We start from the raw sequence: 19,892 nt of genomic DNA on the forward strand, positions 1-19,892 counted from the left end.
ACACAGAACTTATTATCTGCGTTGGAGCGATTTTGACACGACAAATGGCGCTCTAAACATTTGCGCCAGAACAACAGTCATAACCTGGGTACTGGTCTGGGCAAACTGGGTCCTATGGTCACACTAGTAACTGGGAGAATCTGCACAGAGGTGCTTGACTTGGAAGGAGAGTTCCAGAGAACAGAGGACATATCACGTGGCAAGTGGGCCTATTCATTCCCCGTGGCTACGACCACAAAATACCACAAACTGGATGCTTAACACCACATACATATATTCTCTCACGATTCTGAGACCTTGAAGTACAAAATCAAGGTGTTGGTAAGGTCATGCTTCCTCTGAAGGCTCTAGGGGAGGATCCTTTCTGGCCTCTTCCTAGCTTCTGGTGGCTGTCTGTCCTGCTATCCTTGCAGTTCCTTGGCTTGTGGATGTATCCCTGCAACCCTTGCCTTCCTAGTGTGCTTGCTCCCCGGGTGTCTTTATGGGGTCTTTCACTGCGTGTCTGCCCCGTGTCTCTTCTCTCATAAAGAAATCAATGACATCAGATTAAGGTACCTCGTACCAATTTAACTACATCTGCCAAGACACAATTTCCAAACAAAGTCACATTCTGAGGTTCTGGGAAGGACACGAACCTTTGGGGGACACTCTTCAACACAGCAGAAGTACCAAAGAAGGAACACGTATGAGTAGAGGATAGCTCGGGATCCTCAAAGACAGGAAGGTGGGAGGCAGCAGAGGGCAGTGGATGGGAAGGGGAAAGGGAAGTGGAGGGTGTGGAGTTTTGCTAATTCGGGCAGCTTCCCCCAGGGGCCCGGAGGGTGGAAAGCTGCCAGCATACCCCATCCTGCTTCCACCCAATTTTCTCAAGTCTCGGCTCTTCCCCACCCCCCTCCACCCCCCCCCCCCCCCCCCCCCCCCCGCCCCACAGCCCTTCTGGAAGGAGGGAAGACGTTTATTTAATACTAGAAATCAAACCAGACTGTAAAGAGATGGTATGCAGTTCAAGTCATGACTCAGCTGCTTTTAACTTTGTCATCTTGGACGAGTCATATGACCTCTGAGTCTGTTTCCTCCTCCATAAAATGAGGATATTGTTGATGACCAATAAAGGTCTTTCTGGCTCTAGAAGCTGCAACTTTAGGAGGAAAGGTGGAACTATGCTCCCCTAAAGGGACAGCTTCAATAGGACCCTTGGCCATCACCATCTTTTAGCAAGTATTTTTATCTAATGACACAGCGTTTTTAGTTGCAAACAACAGAATTTGGTTGTCTGGAGCAAAATAGAAGGCTGTCAGGGGCTGGCACTAGGAACAATCTGGTCCAGTACCCTACTAGGATGTGTCCAACCCCCTTCCCCTCCCAGGCACCCTCCCCGTTTGCATCCCTTGCTCCAGGGTTAGAGTCTAATCAGCAGTCTCAGTGCGGAGTGTGCTTCTCAGCTGTGCTGGGGATAAGCCAGGATAAGATTTCCCCCAAAGGGAGATTAGGTTGCTGATAAAAGGAAGGGTTGGATGAGAACACGTGTCTATAGCCAAGAAGCATTTGGAATTCAGCCAAGCATGAAGATTTTAATAGATTTTAATTTTAATATTTAGCCACTAGTAACTCTACCCTAACGTTGTTGCTGTATTACTAATATGATTATCACTATTATTTTAATCTAGTGGTTAAGAGCTCACATTCTGGAGTCAGAGAGACCTAAGTCTGAATTTTAGTTCTGCCCCATGGCAGCTGTGTGACTTTGGGAACGTTATTTACTACTAACATACAAGAAGTCTCGGTTTTCTCACATGTAATGTGGAAATGAAAATACCGACCTTATAGATAATGGTTAAAATTAGAGGAGATTATATATTTAAAAGCGCTTCGTGCAATGCTGGTCTCATAAAATATACATTACCTAGTAATGATAATCCTTCTGGACCAGGCACCAAATTAAGTGGATTTTGTGCATTATTTCATGTAATCCTCACAGCTATCTGACATAGTTAATATCAAAACTGACTCCCTACCCTGCTTCTTTACAAGTAGAAACTGAAGGTACAACTGAGAGCCTTGGTTAAGGTCACACAACTATATGAACTATCAAAGCCAAGGATGCTGGCCAGCTGACAGACTCGGAAGCCCAGGGTTTGACCCTCTCTGCTGGAGGAGCCAGCACAGTGCTATGCTAGCTCAGGGCTCACCAGGCCCTTTGCACACCCAACTGCTAGCGATTTCTTTAGATCAGATGATAGATCACTAATCTATCCTTATGAGGCAGCTTAAAGCAAGAGAGGGGGGAGTTGAAAAGTTTGCGTTTCTTATCATTACTTGTTATTACTGCTAACTTCTCTGACCATTCTATTTAGTCTGCATTCACTGTAATGAGTTATTTGAGAATGGAGTGGCATTTAGATCAGGATAACCATAATGGTACAGGTTTATGCACAAATTCGAGTAAGAACCGAAGATGATAACAAGGATCTGGCCAATCACACACAACAAACGACATCAACCTTCCGTGTATTGTTTAATCCTAAAAACCGATTGAATCACTTGCTAATCCAATGTTTACATTATTAATCTACACTTTGTTCAAATGAGTGAGTATTGTGATATTTATAGAAATTAAGATCAACTATTTGAACTTTAACCGGATGCTTTATTGAGATACAATTGAGATATAAATTAATGCTGGAACATTAAGACTTTTTTCCCTAGCCTCATGTTTCTTTTTTTTTTAAGGTCCCATTTCAGCAACACAACTTTTAAAGTCAACAATAATTCTTAAGCTACATTTTAAAGATACCTATCTTTAATCGCTTTTCATCACAAGAGAAATGAACATTTTTCTGTAGCTTCTCATTGGCAAAAAACCAAATTTGCTGTGACTGCTGTACGTAAGGGCGCGTTCAGCCACTTTCCAAAGAAATGAGTCAAGTTACCAACGTGCAATTTGACATCACACTACCCTGAGATTCAGCGGCACAAACAATAGCGAATGAACTATGGTGCAAAACACTAAAAGGACTAAATGGAAAAGTAGACGGCTTGAAACAAGCAATAAGTTTTCTTCTAGCAAGCACATTTTACGATTAAGCTAGAGAAGGCGTGGGGAAGGGCTTCCCCACAGTGGCCCTGCTCCGGCTGTCCTCGGTCCCTCCCTGCCCGCGGAGACCTCCAGGCCGGGGTCGCCGCGCCAGGTGGGCGCACCCTGGCCGCGCGGAGGCCGCCGCCCCGCCGCAGGGGCGAGGGGAGGACCGGCGCCCGAGGGCCCAGAAGATTTTTCTCCTCCGCGCGAGCCAGGGCCACCCGAGGAGGGGAGGCGGCGAGGAAGAACGAGCACGGAAGGGGCGGCTGGACCAGCCCGCACGGGCAGCGGGGCTCCGGGCTGGACCCAGCTCGGACCCCCGAGTCCAGCCGCCGAACACCCCTCTTTGACCCACGGCACCCCCGCCCCCACGCCCCCCGCACGCTCCCAGACCCGGCGCGCCCCCGGCCCTCAGACGCCCCGCACACGCCCTTCGGCCCGGAGCGGCCCCCGACCTCCCCGTCACCCAGGCGCCCGCGCGCCCCCGCTCCCCCCTTCCCCGACGCCCGCGCCCCCGCGCGTCCCCGCCCCCCGCGCGCCCCCGCCCCCGGCGCCCGGACGCCCCCCGCCCGGCCCGCCCCCAGCGTCGGGAAGCCCGCCTGCGCCGCGGGCCGAGTGGAGGGCGCGGGGCGGCCTCCGCTCGGCTCCTCCGCTGCCGCTCCGCGCACGGGCCCAGGCGCCGCCGCGCGCCCCTCCTGGAGGAGGAGGAGGAGGAGGAAGGAGGCGGGAGGAGGAGTTGCGGGAGAGGAGGGACGAGCGCGGCAGTCGCGCCGGCGCTGGGCGAGGAAGCGGAGCGGGCCGCCGCCGGGTGAGCGTCTGCGGAGCCGAGTCGGAGGCTGGGTCTGGGCTTTGCTTTCTGCTCCCTCTTCTCCGTAACCCGGGAAACTGGCCGCGGGGGGCTGCTGCTCCCCTCGGGGCGGCGGGGGCGGATCCGGCGCTCGCCGGAATGGGGAGGCCGTCCGGCGCGCCTGCAGCCCGGGGTCCCGGCCGGCGCGAGGCCCCGGCCGCCGCGGCGGGTCCGCGGGCGGGGGGCCGGCGGGGAGCGGCGTCCGGGAAGCCGGGCCGGGCGGCGGGGAGGCCGGGCCGGGGAGGGCCGAGGCCTGCTTCCGCCGGGCGCCGGCCCGACCCCTCTGCCTCCCCTGTCCGCGGCGCGCCGGGCCGGGCCTCCGCCTTTGTTGCCCGCAGCCCCGCCGGGGAGAGGCCGGGGCTCGGCGAGGCCTGGGGCGGCGGCGCGGGGCCTGCGCGGCTCGCACCCCGCCGCTCGGCCCCGCGCGGCCCGGCCCCCGGCCGCGGTCCAGGGGCCGCAGGGCGGGCTCGGGAGGGCCCAGGCCGCGTCGCCGCCGCCGCCGCCCCCGCCCGCCCGGAGGTCGCGCGGGGGGCCCCCCGTGTGTGCAGCGCGTGACGGGGCCGCCGGATAGGATTTACTTACGCGGATGTGGGGGCTGTGGAATTTGAAACTGCCCCTGGGGCCGACACAGGCCTTAATTCTCAATTTGCTTCAGGACTTGGCAACTTCAGGGACACCATTGTGGCTCGTTAGGTAGCACGACTATTGACATCTCTCGGTGGCAGGTCCTGGCACAGAACTTGGAATGTGTGCAGCAGGCCGGATGCCAACTTCGCGTTCAGTCGGAATGGGAAACGCGGGGCTCCCGCCCCCACCTTGTGGGATTAGGGGCCAGGTGGGAATATGCGGTAAAACCCAGGCTTCCGGTAATGAGACCGAGAACGTTTGAATTGGGTTCAGCGGGTGTTTCTTGAGCGTCCACCCTGGGGAGGGCAACGTGCTACTTTGTGTGAGGACGCAGGACGTAGTAATCCCAATAAAATTGTGAATGAGACACCAAATCCGTTTTTAATTGCCTGTGTTTCTTGGAATACAGCTCTGTTTTGTAATCAAACAAAAGTAAACTGCCGTCTACTCCGAGATGAAATATCCGAGGTGTTCTCAACCGTAGTAAGCATAAATATATCTTGACTTAAAAAAAAAAAAAAAAAAAAAAAAACAACCGACAAAGAACGACGTGGAATCCACTTAGCTGATTCGAATGAATGAATTTTAAATGGAGTAGTTAGTGCTATGGAGAGTCGGCGCTGTTTAAAAACATCAGTGATGTTGTTCACCAAGTTTCACAGAAAAAAACCACGAAAAGGTAGCCTGTGAGACGCCTCTTTTCCTGTGTGCTCTCTAATTTTCTCATGCTGCATCACCGAGTGTGAATGCTGTGACTTTCAGGATCTGTCGCTGTTCTAAACACAGTACGTGGCCCCAACCCCTGATACCATCCTCCATGTTTTCTGCCTTTGGGGAAGCTGGCTCACCTTTCTCAGAAGAACTTGGGGTTTGGCAAGTGCTGTCCACGGTTTGATCTGGTTAAGGATGAGCCCTTAACCCTTTTTAGGTCTCCATTTGGCATCTCTTTTGAAATACTTTCTCCTTTTATTATCATCTTTAAGTGCCTTCTAAATCGGTGGGGGTACCTCGCACTGCCCCTTTCCTCTTCTTTTGGTGGGAAGATAGGGCAGGCCTTAACATGGCCTCCGAGGGAACCAGGGGCACACCCTGGGATGTCACGTGGCACCCTCCCAAGGCAGCACCTTGCAGGGAGTGGCAGAGAAAGGGTTTGGGTGCCCTTGACCTGGGCTGTAGCCGACTTGGGCTGGGCCATGACCTCAGAGGAGAAGCTCTGCAGCACTCACTGGATTCCTACTCATCTTGCCATCCTGAGTGTCCCTTTTAACAGCCGCCTTTTTGGGGAACAGAAGCAAGAGTCTGCTTAAGACTGTCTTGTTATGTAACGTCATTCCTCAGAGAAAACCGGTAGTTTTCTCCATTGTGGTGAGTTTTCAGGAAACTTTTATGTTACTAACGGTGGGTATCTTTGATTTTGCTCATAGGAGTAATTGTGTGATCTTAAAAAGTCACGGTATAGTCTGAAAATAGGAAATGTTATGTCCACTTCTGAATTAGTGGCAATTACTGTTGTCTCAGAAATACGCAGTCATGTGAAATGGGTTGATACACGAATATGTTGAGTATGAGGTCAGATACCCCATATTGTTTATAATATAGTACAACTAATGGATGTGTGTGCATCTCTTTTAATACGTGATAAAGTTAGGTAGGTAAGTAACAACCTAAGCTATGGTCACCTTTTGCTGTTTTGTTTGTTGTATCTTTTTTTTTTTTTTTTTTTAAGTTCATTTATTTTGAGGGGGAGAGAGCATACGCGAGGGAGGGGCAGAGAGAGAGAATCCCAGTCAGGCTCCTTCTTCTTGTCAGCACAGAGCCCAATGGAGGGCTCGATCTCATGGACTGTGAGGTCATGACCAGAGCTGACACCAAGAGTCCGGCCATGACCGACCGACTGAGCCACCCAGGTGCCCCTGTTTGTCGCATCTTTTATGGGAAGCGAAGATTATCTATTTCAGTTCTTGGTCCTCATCCCTAATCTTTTTCCAGTTTTGGAAATGGCACATCTGTGGTGCCTGAGTACTTTTGTGAAATTACTCCTTTTACAAGGGAGAAATTTATAGTACTAGAGTATGGCATAAAAAGGGGGAACTTTCTTGTGTGACTAGATTGATCGAAAGAGTAGTTCGGGCAGTAAAGGCGAAAGAGCAGTGGGGACATGTTTTAAATTGTATTGACAGTGAAACTGTCATTAATGTTTTTGTGGTTTGTTACTCTGTACGGTGTGTTTCACTAATGAACAGTGAAGGCTTTAGGACTAAGGGCACATTTGGCTTGGGTCTTTGATGATCCATAACAAACCTTAAGTTTTACTTAGTTGGAACAATCATATTAGGTGGCTGTTGGTCTTGTTGATGTTTCAAGAACAGACGTACTCAGATAAAGTCATTTAAGATTTCAATCTTCATGTTGCAACCGAGGACCTTTTGGAGGTGTTTGCTCTTTAGTATGCATTACTAGCCTTGTGACCTTGAATACATTTTATGTCTCCTCTGAGTCTTATTCCTTCTGTGGGTCTGATGTGAGGATAATAAATCCACCTGACAGTTGTTGTGAATATATATTTCGTTTAACTCCGTCTTGGGCTACAAGATTTCCGCCTAGTTCTTCAGCTCATCTTGAATCCCCTTCTGTGTCTGACCAAATAGTTATACTCTGTCCTTTCTATTCCCTAACGTTGCAGGCTGCTTTTGGCTTCCTCATCTTACATGGTAGTTCTGTTTGCCTAGCATGTTCTTCCTGTGGTTGGTTCATTCTCAGACCTTAACGCCAGGTTCACCGCATCAGGGAAGTCTTTACTGTTCCTAACAGCTCCTTCAGTAGTCCTGTCTAATCAGGTCTTATCAGTTTGTATGTTTTCTCATAACGTTTATTTCAGTCTGTAACTATTTTGTTTATTTGTTTTGGTCTTTCTCCACATGTAAGTCCCACATGGGCCAGCCGTGGCCTGTGGTTCTTCTGTCTCTCCCTAACACAACCCGTGGGGACATGGACAAAAAGTGATTATAGTTTTTACGTTGGTATCTACACATCAAAGGCAAGGATGTGCTGTAGATCATAGAAATCTGGTGTTTTTTTTGTGTTGCTTATTTATCCCCATCTGAGCTGATCTTAGCTAAATGAATCACAGCACTAATAATGCCAAAGTTTTTATAGCTACGTGGCCCAAGTAGCCTCACACCATGAGAACTGCTTTTTTTTTTTTTAAAGTAAGCTCTATGCCCAACGTGGCAAGCAGCTCAGTGGCTGCTCCTAAGACTCACCAACCCCAAGATCAAGAGTTGCATGCTCTACCGACTGAGCCTGCCAGGTACTCCAAGAACTGTCTTTTTTTTTTTTTTTTTTTTTTAATGTTTATTCTGAGAGAGAGAGAGAGAGTGCGTGAGTGGGGGAGGAGCAGAGAGAGAGGGAGACACAAAATCCAAAGCAGGCTCCAGGCTCTGAGCTGTCAGCACAGAGCCCGACACAGGGCTCAATCTCACGGACTGTGAGATCATGACCTGAGCTGAAGTCGGACGCTTAGCCGACTGAGCCACCCAGGTGCCCCCAAGAACCTTCTTTACCTGTAGAGCAGGCATCCCAATAACAACAACATTCACTCATGTGTCCAACTGGCTGATCACAAAGACTGGGCATCTAGCCTTGAATTTCAGCTCTGAATTTATAGGGGAGGTTTTTATTTTAGTTTTAAACTTTTATTTAAAGTTTATTTACTTAGTTTGAGAGAGAGAGGGAGAGAATGAGTGGGGGAGGGGCAGAGAGGGAGGGAGGGAATCCCAAGCAGACTCCGTGCTGATGCAGGGCCCAGTCCCACGAACCACGAGATCAGGACCTGAGCTCAAATCCAGTCAGACACTTAACCGACTGAGGCACCCAGTGCCCCACTCCCCTTTTCTAAAGTTTATTTATTTTGAGAGAGAGAGAAGGAAGGGCAGAGAGAGGAAGAGAGAGAATCCTAAGCAGGTTCTGCACTGTCAGCACAGAGCCCGATGCAGGCCTTGAACTCACAAACCTTGAGATTATGACCTGAGCTGAGATCAAGAGTCAGAAGCTCAACCCGCTGAGTCACCCAGGTGCCCCTATAGGGGAGGTTTTTAAAATAAATCTGTCTTATTTGCCTTATCTGTAAAATTGTAATAGTGCCTTTCTCAGCATTGGTGTGAAAATTAAATGAGAAATGCGTGTAAATGAATGGGTTCAGTGCCTTGAATATAATGAGTGCTAATAGTAATAATTAGTTTAAAATATACTGTGATTAGTTAAAAGGAGTATTCTGGGTAATCAGTAACCTTTATGGAAGACTTGATTTTTCTTGTTAAGGAAGCCCTGTGTGGGGAAAGGGCGTAAGACCAAAGGGACAAGAGAAATGAAAATAAAAGAGGAAAGACGAGACAAGCCCACAGAAGTTTAAATGGTGCCAGCTGCAGAATTGTAAGGGTTACAAACGTGAGCAGCCATTGAGCTGCCTGGCACTGGGTCAGCGCAGTCAGTCCGAGGGAGCCGGAGAACGCAGAGGTTCCGTGCGCTGGCAAAGCCCCAGGCTCTTGTGTTTCTGCTGTTTTAATCTTTTTAAAATCACTGTTAACAACCATCACACTGAAATGTTTTCTTCAAATTATTAAAAGGGCATCACACTTGGAGACTATGTTTGGGGAGCGGTGGCTGTGCCATTGTCCTTGGGAGCAGACTGTTGAGTAATAGAGAAGAAAGAAGGAAGAAAAGACGGAATATCTCTGAAGGCCTGGGAGACAAACCGTTATCCTGAAGACGTCACTATGCCATCCTGAAATTTTCCCGCAGGTAAATTTGGTCATCTTAAGGGGCATCAGTCTACATAGAGCACTTGAGTGACAGCATGAGATCGTATTTAATACACACACTTGTGCTTAGGGTTTCCCTTTTAAGAGAACGAAAAGAATATATGGTTCCTATTAGAAGAGATTTCCATCAAAAACAATTTTAAGAGTTGAATGTTACTCTTTGGAACTATTTAGAAAAGGTGTGTTCATCAAGGACCCTAGGTGGCCTGCTCTTTGGCACTCCTGCTGGTGGTTTTTTCAGTGATTGGTGTTATTCTGGATACACCAATAACACGGGATGGTTGAAGCAACAGGGCTGATATGCCTGTAGCGTAAGGTGAATTCTCATTGGTAGACTTGTTACTTTGTATGATTTTCCTTTTGTGAATTTTGTTTTGGTGTTTATAGTAATGAGATGTTTCTTATTAAGGCTTAATTTTGGTTTTAAAGGAAATATCTTCATTCTGTGACAATAGTCGTTTTCATCTGTTGACATTGCTTTTGAAAGTGACAACCATATACTTAGGGAATAACATTATTACCAAATATCAGAGTGACAGAATGCGTAAGCGTGTAACATACATGGAATTGTATTAGGATTTTAGTAGTTTTGTATATTTGCGGAATTACTGCATTTTGTCGTTTTGTTTTTTTTTAAGTTTATTTTGAGAGAGAGCGCACACATGTGCACGAGTGGGGAAGAGGCAGAGAGAGAAGGAGAGAGAGGATCCCAAGCAGGCCCCACATTGTCAGTGCAGAGCCCGATGCGGGGCTTGAACTCACAGATCGTGAAATCATCCCTGAGCCGAGATCAAGAGTCAGACGCTTAACCCACTGAACTACCCAGGCACCCCTGCATTTTAGAATTAGAAGGAACCTTCTGATTATTGGTCAGCTTCATCTTTACACAGATGATGAGGAGACTGAGACTAATAGCAGTTAACTCATCTGCTCAAAGTCATGGACCGCATTTCTAGCAGATTTCAGGAAGGATGGAGTCTGATGTCGGCGACTCTTCTCGTGGTTGATGCAGGATGTTTTCATTTGCTCTTAGGTGGTGGGGAGTTTGGATTGTGTCTTTGTGGATGATGTCACAGTTGAGCTGGCTCTGGGAAGGTGACCTTTGTTTGGGAGGAGCCCTGGGTGGCGGGGACGTTATCTCAAACAGGGTGAACGGCAGGAGCTATAACATCAACGTAGAGATTCTTTTCTCCCTTTCCTAAGCAAGGTGACCTGTGTTCTGTTTCTTAGTTTGCTTCCTTGATTTGATGGAGCTTATTCTTCTAATAACTTCCTGAGAAAGGAGATGGGAGAGGTGTTTTTTTTAATGACCTCGTGGGAAACCATGTATGTTTCACATAATCTGACTTCCAGTCTGGCTGCATACACGGTTCCGGGTGATGAGTTTAGTCAGGACGGAATGGGTGCTGCTGCAGTGACAGATGAACTCTGGGGTTCGCGTGTGTAAATACAGGCTGTTTCTTACTTTCCCCATGTCCGCACTGGGCCTGGGGCTCCTCTGCCGTTTTCCTTTGGACCCAGTCTGCTTTCGCCTGCGGTTCCCCGTTGATCACCCGTGGCTCTGAGGCACCACAGCAGGTGCAAAGGGGAGCCGATGGGTCATATGCTGGCACTGAAATGTTTGGCCCAGAAGTGACACATGTCACTTTTCTCACACATTTACCAGAACCAGTCACGTGGCCCTGCAAGGGTGCTGAGAAGTGTGGAGGTGCGCAGGAAGTCACTGGCTGTAAATGTGCACCGTGCTGAAAATAAATGTTCCCTCGGAATTTTGAAGACATTGCACCACCAGCTTCCAGTGTTACGGAGTTAGTTGCTAGCTGTTTCCCAATCGTCTGTATGTGTTTTTGTTCCTCTTTTTTGGGGAACTTTTGGCACCTTCTTATTATCTCCTCTCCTTCTAAATTTTAAAATTTCATTACGGTGTGCCTGATTATATTGTCTTTTCTTCTTTGGCTGTACAGAGCATCGCATGGATCCTTTCAGTCTGTAAGCTTGTGTTGTTCGGTTATGGGAAAATTTTTTAAATTTCTTTTATGATTTCTTCCCTTTCGTTTCCTTCTCTTGACTGAAGCTCTTCTTCATCAGATGTTGGACTTCCAGGATCGGTATATTGATTTTCTTAGTTTTTGCCTCAATTTTTTAAGCCAGAATAAAAATGACAACAGCAAACATAGATCTTTGGGCCTTCCTTAATTGTTAGTAGTTTGTAAAAAAATTCTCAAAGGGTCAAATCTACTGGATACTTTAACCAGTGAGGCCTTACTTTGTCATAGGCAGTGAACACAGTGAAATTTTGTAGGGAATTGACAGAGATTTTAACTTTTTAATGTGTACTTTAAATGTATAAATGTATACCTTAAAAATTTAATCTGTATATACCTATAGACAGTGATGAACGGGTGTAGAGGTGTGCTACTTTTTTTAAAGATTTTATTTTTAAGTAATCCGTAACCCAACATGGGGCTCGAACTCACGACCCGACCCCAAGATGAAGAGTTGTATGCTCCATCCAGGCACCCCGAGTGTGCTACTTAAAAAATTTTTAAATAGTAAAATCTGAATTACAAAATTAAAGAAGAGTGAATTTGCTTCATTAATCAGTTCTTAGGAGCCAGTTCGTTAGCATTTTAAATGATTGAATTTATGAACATTTTCATATTCAACTTAATAGAAATATGTTTGACACAGTTAAAAAGATGCTTTGAAATGCTCATGGAAAATTTGTTCCCTGCAGGTTAAATTTCTAAGTCTCTGCACATTTTTACTTCCATTGAATCAGGTACTTTTAGGGGTGGATGTGCTTTAGAGGTCAACCTCTTTATTTCATGTGGGAAAACAGACTCAGGGAGGAGATTCACTCAGTGTCACACAGCAGACTGGTTCTAGTGCTGCCCTCTAGTTTTGTGTCAATAGCCTATAAAGTGGGAGTGTATTGGGGCGCCCGGGTGGCTCAGTCGGTTAAGGGTTCGACTTTGGCTCAAGTCGCGATCTCGCGGTTCGTGGGGTCCGCGTCGGGCTCTGTGCTCACCGCTCGGAGCCTGGAGCCTGCTTCGGATTCTGTGTCTCCTCTCTCTTCCCCTCCCCCACTTGTGCGCTCGCTCGTGCGCTCTCTCTCTCTCTCTTTAAAAAATAAATAGTTGTAAAGTGGGAGTTTATTTATCACTTGAAAATTTACTAGAGCTTCTTAACTCACTAAATTTGAAATTATATGGCAACTTTAAGTCCATTTTTCTTAACTTTGTTACCTTTAAATTTCTTTACCTTTGTAACCGTGTAAATATTCGTGTTACTTTTTAAAATGAAGCTCATTGTGTAAGATCTAGAGGCCCTGAAAGAAGTCAAAGCAGTTCTCGTAACGACTTTTCATTTATCTTTATTTACACGTAGTCGTGAAGAACTGACGAGTAGGAAATCTCACCCTGTGCTCAAGCCGGCAAGTTAGCCTTGATGGGTGCTGCCGCAGGACATGATGCCCCTGGGTCAGAGATACAGGACTTCATTACGCAGGTGCGGCACCGTCAGCCTTCGTGCCAAGTCCCCACGCACCAGGGCCGTGTTGGGAAGGGAATGTCGGGGCAGAGGAGAAAGCAGGAGACAAGTTGGGTGGCAGTTAAGTAACGTGGACAAGACGGACTAGTAGCGTGGAGCGGTGTGGCGGTAACAGGTGATCGGACTCTGCGTACATTTCGAAAGTAGCTGAGACGCGACCCTGGATGCGGTGTGTGAGGAGAGCCCCGGATGGTTGTGGACGTTTTCATCTGAGCGGTTGGAAGGATGGAGTCACCGCAGACCAGAGAGGGAAAGGCCGCAAGCAGAGCAGATCTGGGGCTGGGACCGGAAAGAGCCAGAGTGTATTTTGGAACATGTTACCTTGGATATCCCTAAGTCAGTGAATGGCAGTGTCGAGGAGGGAGCTGCCCGAAACCAGGCTGAATAAAGATGCAGATTCGGGAGTGGAGGACACAGCGGTGGTGTTTCGGGCGTGAGGGTGAGCGACGTCACTGTGGGGCGTGAGTGAAGAGATTGGAGGCACAGCGGTCTGAGTAGGACTGATGAGAGCATCTCAGGTCGGGACTGAGGACGGGTACTGGCTTGGCAGTGGGGACGTCATGGGTGGCGGTGACCAGAGCTAGACGTCTAGCTCTGGCGTGCTAGAGGTCTCTGGTGTGGGTAGAAGGGAAGATGGGAGAAAGGGAATAGTAGGCCTCGTGTGCCTGTTTTCCCAAGGTGTTTTGTGGCAAAGGGGATTAAAGAGATGGGACCACAGCTGGCGGAGAAAGGAGGGTCAGGACAAGTGTGCTTGTACAGGTATATGGGAAATGTCGTTTTAGGAGCGATCCGGTAGAGCGGGGAAATGGTTGGGAGATGAGGGAGGTCTGGTCCATGGGGCGGGGGGCTTTGGAGAGGTGTGTGGGTCGGTAAAGTAACAGGATGGTTCTGTCCGATCTTCTCCTCACGTCCTCAGTGTTCTCAGTGAAGTAGGAAGCTGGGCCATCGGCCGAGACTAAAGATGGAGGAGTAAGCGTTAAAGGTGTGAGGAAAGATGTGGGCTGGTTGGTGGGGGGCCGAGTAGAAATGCGGTGTGATTTCCAGGCGGCATTAAGGCGCCACCTGGGAGGTTCACGGTCAGGACTGTGCAGTGGGGCCCGGCAGAGTGGCTTCGTGTTTCTCCAGCCACATTTCCCTGTCAGGCGTGGTGTGGGCGGAGCTGCATGTCGCCAGTGCCGCCTCTGGCCAGGCGAGCGTTTCAGAGTGAGCGTGGGGAAGGGACTTGAGGGTATATGCTACGAGGGACTGTGATTTAGCGGGGAATGTAAACCGAGCAAGGAGTCAAGAGGGTCATTGAAACGCTGGTGGGTTTATTGCTCGTTCCGAGTTCGTAGTCTATACTAAGTCTGTGTTAATTAACTCTGCAAAGCTTAGATTGAGTATTTCAGGCCAGACCCTGTATGCACTCATCACAATTAAATGTCAGATTGGCAGAAACTTGTTTTCGGTGGGGTGAGGAGAAAGAGAAGGCTGCCTGGGTTCTAATGAAAGAAAAATAATATAATATTCTTACCTGTTGATTTATGTTTTTGTACAGTCATGGCCAAACTGAAAGCCAAGAAAAGGCCTTGCATTTTACTCACCATACCCTTTAAAAAAGTAAGTTAAGAACGAACAAACTCACAGACCTTATTCTTTAAAAAAATTTTTTTTGTTGTTTTTTTTATTTTTGAGAGAGACAAAGACAGAGTGTGAGCAGGGGAGGGTCAGAGAGAGGGAGACACAGAATCCGAAGCGGGCTCCAGGCTCCAGGCTCCGAGCTGTCGGCACAGAGCCCGATGCGGGGCTCGAACCCACGGACCGCGAGATCACAACCTGAGCCGAAGTCGGGACGCCCAACCGACTGAGCCACCCAGGCGCCCCGAGACCTTATTCTTTTAAAAATTCTATATTCGTTATAGAATATTTTGAAAATAAAGTATTGAAAACAGTATTTACAGAGCATTCTGTGCTCCAGATGGCTGTTCTGCTCTATTTCTTTCTGGTCTGCTGTTCCCCCCTATTCTTTCTACATAATCGAGACCACACTGTACATATGATTTTGTTTCCTGTGTTTTTGCACTTAACAAATGAACAATATGAACTTCTCCCTCATGTTATTTATAACCCTGTATAAATTCAATGTTAGCGGTTCCCTAAAGTTCCATTGTGTAGATGTGCTAGAATTTTGTTTACAGTTCTCACACTGTTGGAAATTAGAATGTTTCTGATTCTTAAAATTTATTTTTTATCATATATAATAATGCAGGAGACATTGTTATGCTTTGGTTTTATGTTATTTCTAGAAGAGTTATAAAAACGGCATTATGGTGTCAAAGAGGATGAATACTTTTTTTGAAGTTTATTCTGAGAGAGAGACTGTGGGAGCGAGCAGGGGAGGGGGAGAGAGAGAGAGAGAGAGAGAGAGAGAGAGGAAGAGAGAGTCCCATGCAGGCTCCGCGCTGTCAGCACAGAGCCCAGTGGTGGGGTCTCGAACTCATGAAACTGAGAGATCATGACCTGAGCCAAAATCAAGAGTCGGACACTTAACTGACTGAGCCACCCAGGCACCCGCAAAGAAGATAAATATTTTTAAGAGTTGCATAAACCAAGTTTTTTTTTTTTACAACTATATTAAGACATTTTCAAGTGATAAATATCATCATTTAGAAAAACATTTGCTGATATGAGTTGTGAAAGGTCATTACTATTTTAATTTGCATTTCGTTGATTCTTATCAGGGTCAGTATTTTTTTGTGCACATGTTGAGCCAGTTGGTTGTCCGTGTGGAAAAACGCAAATTAATCCTTTCTATAAATCAATACTAGATTAATCAAGGATGTACACGTGAAAAGCAAAACTTCAGTACTTTTATAAGAAATACAGAAAGAGTGTATGATTTCAGTACTGGAAGGATTTCTTAAGACAACAAAAGGGGCGCATGATGAAAGAAGCCAGACCCAGGCAACTGAAGTAAAATGAGGAACTTCCTCATGGTGCCACAAAAAGAAGAAAGTCAAGATACAAGTTACTGTACAGCTGTAGGAAAAAGAAGGTAGACGGGTCATACGAACTGATGCGGACTGATTTCTAGGTGTCTGAAATGTACCTGCTGTGTCTTAAATCTTTTCGTTCTGTGTATTTAATGCCTCGTTTAATCATTTTCCTCACAATAAAGAAAACAGAAAAATGTTTGAACGTCACACCGTTTTGTATTCCCACCAGCGTGGTTCCAGTTTCTCTACATATTTGCTTACAATGTGTGTGGTATCACTGTGGCTTTAATTTACGTTTTCTTAATGACCAGTAACATTAAGCACCTCTTCATGTGCTTATTAGCCATTTGTACGTCTTTGATCTGATCCTGTCTTCTGTTCATTTAAAATTTTTTTTTTTTAAGGTTTATTCATTTTTGAGAGATGGAGAGTGACAGCACAAGTGGAGGAGGGACAGAGAGAGGGAGACACGGAATCCGAAGCAGGCTCTAGGCTCTGAGCTGTTGGGGCCCAAACTCACAGACCTGAGAGCATGAGATCATGACGTGAGCCAAAGTCAGACGCTTAACTGACTGAGCCACCCAGGTGCCCCTCTTCCGTCCATTTAAAGCATCGGTTGTCTTATTCAGTTAAAGAGTTCTTTATCTGGGTGCATGTGCTTTATCAGATATGTGATACACAAATATGTTTTCCTGGTCTGTGACTTGCTCTCTCTTGATGTGTTTTGGAGCGTAAAAGTTTATAATTTGCACGAAGTCCTGAAGTTGAGTAGTTTTCTTGAAGTAGGTTTCTCGGTTGCACGCTGTTCGACCAGCGTGATGGAGAGAGGATTTATCAGCCTTCTCGTTCTGTCATGCCGAGAGAATACTTGCTTGACTCCCGTTTCCAGATGAGGAAACTGAAGCGCCGATGTCCCGGTCATTAGGAAACGCTGGCTGTGATTTGAACTCAGACAGTGTGGCCCTGCGATCCGTGCTGTGTGTCGCTAGGCACCCGTCCCTGGTGTTATGCTAATACGGTCAGAAAAGGTGGATGTTTCTAGATGATGCACCCCGTGTCAGCGCTTGTCTGTTACTTGGCCCCTTCCCTGTGACTTTGGGCAAATTGTTAAACTTCCTAAGGGTTGGCTTGCCCTTCTATAAAATGGACATGAAGATAGTACCTTGCAGATAGAGCTCTTGTGAGGATTCACGAAGACTAACGTGCATCTTTAAGGACAAAGTCACCTCCGTATGGGCGGCGGATGTGCTGGTATTGCTAATGGAAGTCCTTTGGGAGCAGAGGTGCTGAGAGTGGTGGCAGGACCGGCTCCTCTCCTTCCCGGGTGTCCTCTGGACGCGGATGGACATAACTTCCTCCGCAGCGCTTCCCTCAGTCTTCTGCAGATGTCTGTTTGCTTACCTTCTGGACTAGAATCCAAGGGTCCTGGAGGGGAAGGACTTCATCTGTCATCCCCGTGTTTTTACTAGGGCTGGAGGCTAATCTCCTTAGACTTTTCAAGCAGGTGCCGTGTTCTATCAGTGTCAAGACAAGGATGTCACCTGGAGTGATCAATGAGGCAGAAGAGGGAGGCACAGAGATGGGCGTAAGTTAAGGAAACTTAGAGAAATCCTCGTGAACGATGAGAATCTGAGCAGCACTTGCTGTATGGGGCGAACCCCAGGGGGGCATGGTTGTCAGGTGTCGGGGATTGGGGCTGGATGAGGTATCCGTTCCTGGTATCTGTAGGGAGCAGAGCCACTGGAAGGGTCCCGTGGTGAATAGGGAAGCAAAAAGACTGAAATGTGAGAGTGAGGTACACGGAATGACACAGGGCATGAAGGGGAGGAATTTGCATCTTGAGATTAGCAGCTAGGGAGAATGGAGAACGGTTTGGGAAGATTTAGGGAAAGATGGATGAGGAAAACTGTGAGACCTTTGACCCTGAGGGCATCAGAGCCCTGCTTTTCTTGCTAAGAGGTTACTGAAACACACAAGTACATATTCTTTTCCCTAGACAGACTATTGTCTGTTAATTTAAATCTTTTAAGAGAGAAAGGGAGAGAATTGTCAGCAGGCTGCACACTCAGCGCAGAGCCCCATGTGGGGCTTGAACCCATGAACTGTGATACCATGACCTGAGCTAAAATCAAGAGCTGGCTACTTAACTGACTTAGCCACCCAGGTGCCCCCAATTTTTTTTTTTTTTTTTTTTTTTTTTTAGAGCAAGCAAATGGAGAAGGGCAGGGGGGGGAAAAGACAGAGAGGGAGAGAGAGAGAACATCTTAAGCATGTTCCATGCTGAGCATGAGCCCAACGTGGGGCCGGATCCCACAATCCTGGGATCATAACCTGAGCCAAAATCAAGAGTCGGACACTCAGCCGAGCCCCCCCAGGAGCCCCCAGGCCTGTTTTCTCAGTGTGCAGCATGGTGGTGGTGGTTTTGTAGGAAAGTGAAATGCGCTTACTGGGTACAGAAAGATCTAATGCAGGATTCCCCTACTGTCTGAAAGCAGAGCATTCCTACGAAACCTTTTGAAAGCCAAAATGGTGCAAACTGAAGAAGCAGGTATCATTAATTTATATGGAAAATGTTTTGAGCATTTCCAGACCCCAAAAATAACCTTTTACTTCTCCGATACCTTAGAACACATCTTGCAAACAGATGCACAAAATTAATCGAGATAAAGCACACGTGCTCGCACAGTTCACAGCTCTGGCAGCTGGATGCTGAGATGGTGAGTGTGTTTCCCGGGGTTCCCGGGGTTCCCGGGGAAGGAGCTGGGTGGCTCCGCTCCTACCGCCTCTGTACCGGCCCGCTGCAGAACACACACCGAATGCTAGTTTTGCTTTTCGCCTTTTCCGCAAAAGCAGAAACCCTCTCTGGGTTTCTTCCAGTCAGCAAAAGCAGGTACTGATGTAGGTCTTTTTGTGAAAGCAGCATGGCCTAAGGCACAGTTTGAAAGCGGAGGATACCTGGGTAGAAAACGGCGCTCTCTTGGCCTTCCTGACCCTGTCCCTGGTCACTGGAGGTGTAATCATCGATATGTGGATGTTCTTTGAGAGATTCACTCCGTGTACGTAGGCATATAAACACGTGCACACCGGGACCGTGCACGTTGGCGTTTCACTTTGCAGCTTGCCCTCCACCAGCCGTGTATCTTGGGCCGCTTTGTTTATCTGCATAATACTCCATCGTACTGCTGGGTTATCACTTACTAAACCAGTCCACTGATTTTCGATGTATATTATTCTTGTTACCTGATCTCTAGGCCAACTAACTCCGCATTTTTGCCAAAATAAATTATTCCGTAAATGTCTGCATAGTGATTAAATGGGCTCATTCTGTAGAATCCGTTCTGTGATCTTAGGCATGTCCCTTAATCTTTGCCTCAGCTTCCCCATCCATAGAGTGGGTTTATTATTGTTTTTACTACTACTCTTAGCTGCAGACACCTGTGTGGCCTGATATGTGCCAAGTGGTGTTGTAAGGACACATTTAAACCTCACAGCATCCAACTTGAGTGGAAGACACTGTTATTTCTAAGATCACACACTGTTAAACGGTGGAGCCAGGAAGTATGTGAGTCGCGCGTTCAGGTTCCACAGGAGTGCTTTCCACTCTGTGACACTGCTTCCTGCGCGGGACTGGGATTACAGGGTTAGAAGGGTTAAATGGGATGCACTATATTCTGAAGGCTTAAACCAAAGCCTGGCATGTATCAGGCCAATATGTGGTCTGTACTTACCAGTACTGGGTACATGATCAAGTAATGCTAGCTTTTGAAAAGATTTAATGCTGTAGGGAACATCAGTTTCCATATGTCCTTGTTTTGGCATGAGTATATATTGAAAACGCAAATTCCTAGTCACGTAATTACTTGGTTAAAGCATATGTGAATTTAAAATTTGATAAACATTTTCAAATAATTCTCCACAAATTGTGCCAGTTTAAACTTCAACAATAAGTAAGTGCTCAGTTTTTCATACCCTTGCCAACATTGTTACTGATGTAC

At 47.2% G+C, this 19,892-nt stretch overlaps 1 protein-coding gene across 7 annotated transcripts in view; it reads left to right on the forward strand.

Annotated features, from left to right (window-relative positions):
- Nucleotides 1-3,795: 3,795 nt before the first annotated feature.
- SOCS6 (suppressor of cytokine signaling 6) overlaps nt 3,796-19,892 on the forward strand; it is a 39,712-nt gene continuing 23,615 nt past the window's right edge. The window contains exons 1-6 of one of the 7 annotated variants that reach the window (XR_006209719.1): nt 3,796-3,884; nt 9,176-9,350; nt 12,761-12,880; nt 13,070-13,361; nt 13,839-13,904; nt 14,460-14,611. The gene's annotated coding sequence lies outside the window, so the exon portion shown is untranslated. Of the gene's footprint in view, nt 3,885-7,493; nt 7,861-9,175; nt 9,351-12,760; nt 13,362-13,838; nt 13,905-14,459; nt 14,612-19,892 lie in introns of those variants that run through there. The other 6 variants (XR_006209720.1, XR_006209717.1, XR_006209718.1 and 3 more) reach the window with 6 other exon arrangements.

This window comes from Panthera tigris, chromosome D3, assembly GCF_018350195.1.
Source record: "Panthera tigris isolate Pti1 chromosome D3, P.tigris_Pti1_mat1.1, whole genome shotgun sequence".
NCBI classification, from domain to species: Eukaryota; Metazoa; Chordata; class Mammalia; order Carnivora; family Felidae; genus Panthera; species Panthera tigris.